The sequence below is a fragment of the Podarcis muralis genome, chromosome 14 (genome assembly GCF_964188315.1).
Source record: "Podarcis muralis chromosome 14, rPodMur119.hap1.1, whole genome shotgun sequence".
NCBI classification, from domain to species: Eukaryota; Metazoa; Chordata; class Lepidosauria; order Squamata; family Lacertidae; genus Podarcis; species Podarcis muralis.
In genome coordinates this window covers 11,782,758-11,792,584 of record NC_135668.1, presented here as the reverse complement: position 1 = coordinate 11,792,584, position 9,827 = coordinate 11,782,758, and the positions used below count along the sequence as shown (strand labels likewise).

Here is a 9,827-nt window from a genome sequence, read left to right as displayed (position 1 = left end):
GCCCTTTAGATGCTGTTGGGCTCCAACTCCCATCACATGCCCCGCAAGTACTCTAGAAAATAGAGGACATCCTGCTTTCTCACATGAGAGCACGGCAGCCATTCTGGGTGCTGTGATCTCACATGATTTCATGCTAAGTTCTCACCCAGATAAAAGCACATTCCCCCCCCCCCTGCAAAAAAGAGCTTTTTTCAGGGCTGCAATCTCTCTCTTTTTATGAAATATTTATTAGAGTTTTACAAAAAAACATAAGTTTACAGAATAAAGTTTTACAAAAAAAACATAGAAAATTAAAACAAAAATTAACAAACTAGAAAACACACATAGGAAAGAGAGGGGGAAAAAGAACAAAAAGAGAGATACAGAGTGCAAGGAAAAAACTAAAAAGAAAAAATTTAAAAAATAAATCCATTTTTCAATATCTTTAGGCTCGTTTACTTATTTCCTTGACCTCCTCACACCTCCCCTTTTTGTACTCCCGTTTAGAAAAGCATTTCAGCAAGTCCTTACCCTCTTTCATTTATCTTTGCTCTATATCTTAACCTACTATAACTATATATTTTCATCCATTATCAATCCATATTTGCATATTCTTGTTAATCTTATTACCAATACCACTTATTTTCAATCCAACATCATTTTAACATTCATTAATTTTACAGTATTTCTGCAAATAGTCTGCAATCTCTCATGGTGCCCCAAAGCATGCATTTTTGGGCACCGTGTGAACACAGCTCTGAAAAAACACATCTCTTGGGCTCTATGATCTCACATAGCAGCATGGACAGAAAGACGGGCATCCTAGTTTTGGGATGCAAGATGTTGGAGGTTATGCCATCAGCACCAGCCAACATGGACAATGATCAAGGATGAGAAGAGTCACAATCCAGAGGCATCTGCAGGGTGACAGGTTCCCCATGACTGAGCTACAGCATCCCTGACTGCTAGCCATCCATCCTCTGCTTGGATGCCTCTGAGCCAGTGTGGTGTAGCGGTTAAGAGCGATGGACTTGTAATCTGGGGAACTGGGTTCGCGTCTCCGCTCCTCCACATGCAGCTGCTGGGTGACCTTGGGCTAGTCACACTTCTTTGAAGTCTCTCAGCCCCACTCACCTCACAGAGTGTTTGTTGTGGGGGAGGAAGGGAAAGGAGAGCGTTAGCTGCTTTGAGACTCCTTCGGGTAGTGATAAAGTGGGATATCAAATCCAAACCGCAGCAGAGCCCGCCATGTCCTACACAGTTGAGCACTGCCACATCCAACCCCAGCAGTCCCCACAAGTCTCTTAGCTCCTGCTATCAAGCAGGCAAGTGCTGCAAGTTCTGTGCATTAACAATCATAAAAACCATTTCAGGATGAGAGAGGAAAAACCCAACATGAAAAAGTGCCCGACGGTCTATTATAGGTACTCAGTTTTAATAAAGATTATTTGTCCCAGCTCCGCATCCAACGTACATCTGACAGGCCATCTGCTCATCCAATGCTCTTGAAAGTTTGATTTGAAAGCATCATTCCAGCACTGATTTAGAAACATGCCCTCCAGAGGAACTGAATGCATATTGTATGATATATGGCAACAATTATGTTCTGTATAATTGTGTACCGTACTGTACCCAACAGGCTGTTAACCTGTTAATTCCCCCCCCCCTCACACTTCCATGCACAGCGGGTAAATAAATGCTGTCGACCATTATCTTGGGGGAAGTTGCAAATCAATAGGACCCTTTTACTTTATGCTTATGGGATCTTGGCGTTTTCATATGCTGGATAATTGGATCATTAGCATTTGTGATAAAACTGCACTTGGAACCTGTGATCTTGTACCATATGCACTCTTAGCTGGCAAGTTTTGCTAGATTGTAAATAGTAAAAAAGTCATCATCTAGTGGCCAACCAGACTGTTGGGTGGAGAGGATAGATCAGCTATTAGGTGGAAATTAATGCAAGTGGACTTATTTGTTCAATAGACTGATGCAATTGTAGGGGCAATCTGGCATTATTTATAAAGGATTACTTCTGTTTTGTTGGTGCAGAATTTGGTACAAAATATGTATTTTAAAGCTCTTCCCAGGATAGACTCTTTGTTGTATTGGTGTCAGGGACTGTGCTGAGGAGGGCTGCACTGAGGAGAAATCGTGGGGGCCACCCCTCCCCCTGCTCCTGCTCCTGTATCTTCCCAGGAGCAGGAGGGCAGTATAGATTTGGAACAGTGCTTTGCAGAGGGGCCTAGTTCAGAAGGCAGAAGCTGGGAAATACTGGATGGGGAACAGCTAGGAGAAGAAACACTGGGAGAGAGGGGGTTAACAGATTTGCAGTCATTGGACAGCATTCCTCCAATCTCCCCAAAGTCACGAAGAGCTCAGAAAGTCTCAGAACAGAAAGCGCTGTTGAATATTGCAGAGCATACGCAGACTGTCCAGAAGCAGTCGGTTGCAAGCTGGCAGGATGAAGCAGGAACAAGACGCTGCTACAGTGGTACCTCGGGTTAAGTACTTAATTCGTTCCGGAGGTCCGTTCTTAACCTGAAACTGTTCTTAACCTGAAGTACCACTTTAGCTAATGGGGCCTCCTGCTGCTGCTGCGATGCCACCACGCGATTTCTGTTCTCATCCTGAAGCAAAGTTCTTAATCCGAGGTACTATTTCTGGGTTAGCGGAGTCTGTAACCTGAAGCGTATGTAACCTGAAGCGTATGTAACCTGAGGTACCACTGTATAGGATACAGACTCAGATCGTAACTCTGTTTGAACAAACTCCAACTAACTCTCAAACAACCACTGACCAACCAACCAACACACAAACAGGAAAGTTATGAGTCGTCATGCCTATATGGGTGACTTCGTCCAACAGCAGAGTTGTATCCAAGGTCCCATATCTCTAGGCAGAATAACTCCCTCTGCTCAGTCTTCCTGGCCTTCGGCCAACTCCTTAATTGCTTCTGTGGGAAGCTGCATGTAGGCAAAGTCCCAACAAGCGCAGAGGGTACAAGCACAGATTACAAGACATAGGAGTGATGTAGATTAATAGGGATGGAGGGGTGTAATCCTTAATTGGGAGCATCGCCATTTCTAGGAGAAGTATTCTTTGTTCTCTCGCTGGGATTTTTAAAGTTTCTAACTGGTAAAATGTTCATTTCTTTGATCTTCTTATCTACTGCCACGGAGGGAGGAAGACAATTCCCCGAAGCCTGACAATTGGTTGCACAATAATATAATAATTTCAAGGTAACCTACAGCCGCAATCCTAACTCACCTTCCATGCTGAGGGGAAGCAGGAGCAGGACATCACAGATGGTGCCCCCTGCCAGTGGTGCACCTCATATGAGGTCTGCTCCACTGCCAGCTGCTCAGGCCCCCATTCCTGCCCCTGTCTCTGCAGTGGTTTCTCCTGCCCTTGGGCAGATGGCCATTACTACATGGCTGTGGGCTCCACTGTGGGGCACACTTGCAAGCATGCCATGTCTGGTGGGTTTGGAGGTGGAAGCTCTGAAGCCACAAGGTCTGACATCACTTACCAGGAGCCTCAGACAGCCCAGCCTGCAATGCAACAGTTCATATCTTTCCAGCACAAGATGAAGAATTTCTGAAGTAAACCCAGAACCAGGCAGAGTAGAAGCTGTGTGAGGGGTTCTGTACTGAAGCAATGCCAGTTTACAAATGGTTTAACCTAACAAGAGCTCTGCAAGATGAACTCACTTTCCTGGGGATTAGTTAATGAGGCTTATTTCTGTGTATGGGAGTGGGTGGCGCTGTGGTCTAAACCACTGAGCCTTTTGGGCTTGCTGATTGGAAGGTCGGCGGTTTGAATCCACACGGTGGAGTGAGCTCCCATTGCTCTGTCCCAGCTTCTGCCAACCTAGCAATTTGAAAGCACGCCAGTGCAAGTAGATAAATAGGTACCGCTGAGGCGGGAAGGTAAACACCACTTCTGTGCGCTCTGGTTTCCGTCATGGTGTTCCATTGTGCCAGAAGCAGTTTAGTCCTGCTGGCCACATGACCCGGAAAGCTGTCTGTGGAGAAACGCTGGCTCCCTCGGCGTGAAAGTGAGATGAGTGCTGCAACCTCATAGTCGCCTTTGACTGGACTTCACCGTCCAGAGGTCCTTTATCTTTAATACTTCTGAGTAAGTTTTGTTAGGATTGCAAAGGAAGTGAGGAATAGGGATGAGGGAGATCTATCAAATTCTCCATTTCCAAAACGATACAAGAACTGGAACTAGGACTGCTATATGTCTGAATTTTCCTGGAGATTACTGGAATTTAAAAGGAGGAAGTGACATCCAGGAGGAATTTCTGAAATGTGGGGCTTTGTCCTGATATTTATTCATTTAAAAAAACTCAACAACTTTCGGGGTGTCCTGGTTTTTTTTAATATGGCAACCCAAGCTGAAACACAGCCAATCCTTTGAATTTCCCACTTATCTGAATCTTGGGGTGCAGTTCTCCAACCAGACAATGTTCACATACATGTGCATATTAGGTAATAAGTGTGCATAAAAATGAAGGCATTAGTGGAAATAAAAAACAAAAATGCATCACATTAGGACAGCCATTCTCAACCTTGGGCCCCCAGATGGACTACAACTCCCATCATCCCTAGCTAGCAGGACCAGTGGTCAGGGATAATGGGAGTTCTGGTGCAAAAACATCTGGGGACCCAAGTTTCAGAATGGCTGCATTAGGAGAAATTGCTTTCAGAAATATGCATATTAGTCAAAACGAAAAGAAATGTGTTTATTGGAAGAAAATCACACTAAAATGCAGGATATTTTTTTTCATGATGCGAACTGCTCCAGTAATGTGAAGAACTGGATTTAAGATTGGAATGGGAAGCTTGGGTAGTCAAAATTGTTCTTTCATCCCTAGTGAGGACATGGTAGTTTGTTGAATTGTTAACCTTCGGGTGGGGAGGGACTGCCTTATTTTGTTGTTGTTTAGTCGTGTAGTCGTGTCCGACTCTTTGTGACCCCCTGGACCAGAGCACGCCAGGCACTCCTGTCTTCCACTGCCTCCCGCACTTTGGTCAAACTCATGCTGGTAGATTCGAGAACACTGTCCAACCATTTCGTCCTCTGTCATCCCCTTCTCCTTGTGCCCTCCATCTTTCCCAACATCAGGGTCTTTTCCAGGGAGTCTTTCTCTTCTCATGAGGTGGCCAAAGTCTTGGAGCCTCAGCTTCAGGATCTGTCCTTCCAGTGAGCACTCAGGGCTGATTTCCTTCAGAATGGAGAGGTTTGATCTTCTTGCAGTCCATGGGACTCTCAAGAGTCTCCTCCAGCACCATAATTCAAAAGCATCAACTCTTCGGCGATCAGCCTTCTTTATGGTCCAGCTTTTACTTCCATACATCACTATGCCTTATTTTATCATGCTGCAATTCAGTCACTCAGTTAAATTGACTGGCAGTAGGTTCAGAAGCATGTTCTGATTCTGGTTGAGCAGGACCAAAGCTCAGCAGCAGAGTTCATGCATAGCATGCAGAAGACCCAACCCCCCTGGTTCAGTCCCTGGCAACTCTAGTCAAAAGGAAGTCATTCAGAAACACCTCGTGCCACTGAGTAATGATCCTTCCTCAAGGGTCTAATTATCAAGATAGGAGCTGGGAAAGGAAGAAGAAATAGGATGGACAATTATGCCACAAATACTGTAGAGAAGGTCCTCCATTGCACCAGAGGCTCTGACGGCATTTCTGTGCTTAGCAACACCGAGTCCTCCTTTTCCTTTCAAGGAACATAGAAAGCTGCCTTATAGAGGTCAGACAATTGAGCCATCTACACTGATTAGCAGCAGCGCTCCAGAATTTCAGACAGGATTCTTTTCCCAGGCTTACCTGGAGATGCCGGGGATTGAACTCGCGATCTCCCGCATACAGGGCTGATGCTATACAACTGAGCTACAGCCCTTCCCCTGCTGCCACTGACCATAAACATGAACCACAAGCAGCAGCACAGCAAAAAAAAAAAAAAAAAGTGAATTCTTGGCTCTTGATTTACTTAGGGATTTATGCCTCTCCCTTTAACTGGTGCCCAGGGTTGCTTACAGAAAGTTAAAATTGCAATAAAACAAGATAAGGAAAACAGCAAAACACAACAGTATTAGAAAGCATCGTGAAAGCAGTCGGCAGAAATAAAATGAACACGTAAAATGCAGAAAGCAGCATAAGAGCAATTTTTTTAAATAAAAAAGGAGGGAAATAAGTAAGGTATTTTACTGACACCCAAATAGCATCATGCTAGGTGCCAGGCTAGCCTCTCTTGGGAAATCATTCCAGAGTCTGGGTGCCACTACCAAGCAGGCCTTTTCTCCCTGTTCTCATCCACTGCATCTCCATCCTGTGATAATAATAATAATAATAATAATAATAATAATAATAATAATAATAATAATAAATAATTTCCCCAGCCACTCTGGGCGGCTTCCAACAAAGCACTAAAATACAATAACCTATTAAACATTAAAAGCTTCCCTAAACAGGGCTGCCTTCAGATGTCTTCTAAAAGTTTGGTAGTTATTTTTCTCTTTGACATCTGGTGGGATGGCGTTCCACAGGGCGGGCGCCACTACCAAGAAGGCCCTCTGCCTAGTTCCCTATAACTTGGCTTCTCGCAGCGAGGGAACCTCCAGAAGGCCCTCGCTGCTGGACCTTAGTGTCCGGGCAGAACAATGGAGGTGGAGACGCTCCTTCTGGTATAATGGACCGTTTAGGGCTTTAAAGGTCACTTTAAAATTTTTGAATTGTGCTCGGAAACGTACTGGGAGCCAGTGTAGGTCTGAAAGGTGATCTGAAATGGCTCACCATTGGGGTTTTTGGAATATCTCAGCTTATCCTGATATTTCTTCATTTAATCATTAATTCACTAGCTTTAAACCAGTGGTGGTCAAACTTGACCCTCCAGCTGTTTTGGAACTACAACTCACATCATCCCTAGCTAACAGGACCAGTCTGACAATTTGTAGTTCAGCCATGTACAGCTGCTTTCAGAGCTAGATCCTGTCCTGGCAAAAAGAAAGTTTGCGTTTTGAGGCAATGCTGTGGCAATGCTCATTGCATCGGCCTAGTGAAAAGGACCCATCAGAATTCATCTTCTATTGCTACTCAGTTGTCCAAAACGTAGCACTGCCTTTGAACCAAGGTTAGCCATTTTCGTGCCCTTCAGATGTTGTTAGACTACAACTCCCATCACCCCTGATCATTGTCCCTGCTGGCTGTAGCTAGTGGGAGTGGTAGTCCAGCAATATCTGAAGGGCACCACATTGGCTAGCCCTGTATCTCTCTCTCTCTCACACACACACACACACACAACTGCTGCTGCTGCTACTGATCTATCAGGTCTTAGGTGTAAGGAAAGGCCATTGACTGAATAATCAAAGGCAACTTCTGCTGGAGCACAACTTAATCTCCATTTGACTCATGGCTGTTGAACAGATATCCAAGGAGTCGGGCATCATCACTGCCTGTGTACCGAGCCCCTAAACCTTCCCAAAGTTAAACGATAAGCTAGAACACGTGCAGAGAAGGGCAGCTAAGATAATCAAGGGTCTAGAAGCCAAGCCTTATGAGGAACAGCTGAAGGAGCTGGGTATGTTGAGCCTGGAAAAGAGACTGAAAGGAGATACGATAGCCATCTTCAAATATCTCAAGGGGTGTCACATGGAGGATGGAACAAGCTTGTTTTCTCCTGCTCTGGAGGGTAGGACTTGAACCAATGGCTTGAAGTTACAAGAAAGGAGATTCCAATCAGGAAGAACCTTCTTCCGCTGTTCATTCGGGAGAATGTGGTCTCTCCTTCCTTGGAGGTTTTCAAGCAGAGGTTGGATGGCCATCTGCCATTGATGCTTTAGCTTAGATTCCTGCATTGTAAGGGGTTGGACTAGATGGCCTTTGGGGTCCCTTCCAACTCTACAATTCTATGATCCCATTCTGAGCCACTGAGCTTCTGTGCTCGCTCGGCCCAGCAAATCAGCCCTGTGCTATCTATCACTTGTGTTATTTCCCTGAATGGTTGTTTCATATTTTATTAGATATGACAGCTCTATTATTAACAAGTTGGGGGCAGGGAACACGCACATACATATATGCAGCACAGTAGGGTTTTCTTTTTTTAAGCAGTGGTCTTAAGAGGCTGGTATCGAAGGATAGAGAAGGCTTCATTGACGACATGCAGGAAATGGCTGTATCTGTAAAACATTTTTTTTTTCCAGTTGGGCAGTTTATGAAAACTGACACAGTTCTACAATTACCACCAATTATGTTGTCAACTGTGTTGATTCTCTTTAAAGCAAACAAGTGAGTGGGAAGCCCCTCTATCCACTTGGAAAATGAAATGCATTAAGACATGAATCCGTTTTTGGTTTTTTTTTGGAAGGAGGTGTTGCAGTAGATGAAGCTGTTGTTTTTAATAGCGACCAAACCCAGCAAGGGAGTTCCATTTCAACCAATGAAGGTGAACTTTGAAAGATTCAGGCCAGATAAAAGGAAGTGCTTCACCAAGGAGAGCATAGTTAAACTGCAGAACGCGCTCTCGCAGAAGGCAGTAAGGGCCACCAATCTAGATGGATTTAAAAAATAATTATTATTAAAGTTTCCTTAGTTTACAAAAATACGTGCATTGTCTCTTTGTTCAAGTTGCATTTTCTACAGATCAGTTTCATTTGTCGTGAGACATTAGCGTTGCATACAGTGTTAGGTTAGGAAGAAAAGAGGGGTAAAGAGGGGGAGGGAGAATGGTGAGTGGGGTAGGGTGGGGTGGGGTGGGGTGGGGTAGGGTGGCAATACTTCTACTTAGTGTATGTGTGGGGTTTTGTGTCAGTGTCACTTGTGTGGGTTCTCTTACTATTCGCTTGTTGTATTTCCTTGGTAGTGAAAGAGGTTGGGGGTAGCCTAGAGTGTGGTTGGTTGTACAGTGGTACCTTGGGTTAAGTACTTAATTCGTTCTGGAGGTCCGTTCTTAACCTGAAACTGTTCTTAACCTGAGGTACCACTTTAGCTAATGGGGCCTCCTGCTGCCGCCATGCCACCACCCCACAATTTCTGTTCTCATCCTGAAGCAAAGTTCTTAACCCGAGGTGCTATTTCAGGATTAGCGGAGTCTGTAACCTGAAGTGTCTGTAACTCAAAGTACCACTGTATTTGGCTGGCGATAGTGAGGTTTGTTTTTGGGTGAGAGTGGGGTGCGTGTGTGTTTTTGGATCAAGTTAGCCATATTGATTCGTATGCTGTTGGCGGATCCTTGTTATCTTGTTGGGCTGTGTATGTGATGAAGGGGAACCATACCGGGGTGAAGACGTCTTCTTCTATTTGTCCCCATGTCAGTTTCACTTTATTGGTTAGTTTTTCCTAATAAGGCTGTTTCCCATACTATTTGGTACCATTGGTCCATGCTTACTCCTGACAGGTCTCTCCAGTGTCTGGCTATGATGCTTCTGGCTGCTGAGAGCAGGTGGGTTGTGAGCTCTTTATGATGTGAGTGGGCATTATTATCTTGGAAGATGTTTAGTAGGGCCAGTTCTGGGGCGACTTCTAATACTTGCTTAGTTATTTTGCATATTTGTTGTATGATTGCTGTCCAGAATTGTTGGATTTGGGGACATTCCCACCACATGTGGAGGTATGTGCCTGTGGAGGTGCATCCTCTCCAGCATTTAGGTGAGGTTCCTGGACGTATTAGCTCCAGTTTCCATGGTGTTAGGTACCATCTGTAAGTGAGTTTCAGAGTGAGTTCTTTTCTTTTCGCCGATATGGATTTAAAGGGAGGTTTAGACCACATTCTGGTCACAAAAGAAGACTAGACAAATTCATGGAGGAAAGGGCTAGCAGTGCCTATTACCCTTC

General features: G+C 44.7%; 1 pseudogene; it reads left to right on the top strand.

Annotated features, from left to right (window-relative positions):
- The first annotated feature begins 3,254 nt into the window (after positions 1 to 3,254).
- On the top strand, positions 3,255 to 3,667 carry LOC144325491 (putative coiled-coil-helix-coiled-coil-helix domain-containing protein CHCHD2P9, mitochondrial pseudogene; annotated as a pseudogene).
- Positions 3,668 to 9,827: the final 6,160 nt, after the last annotated feature.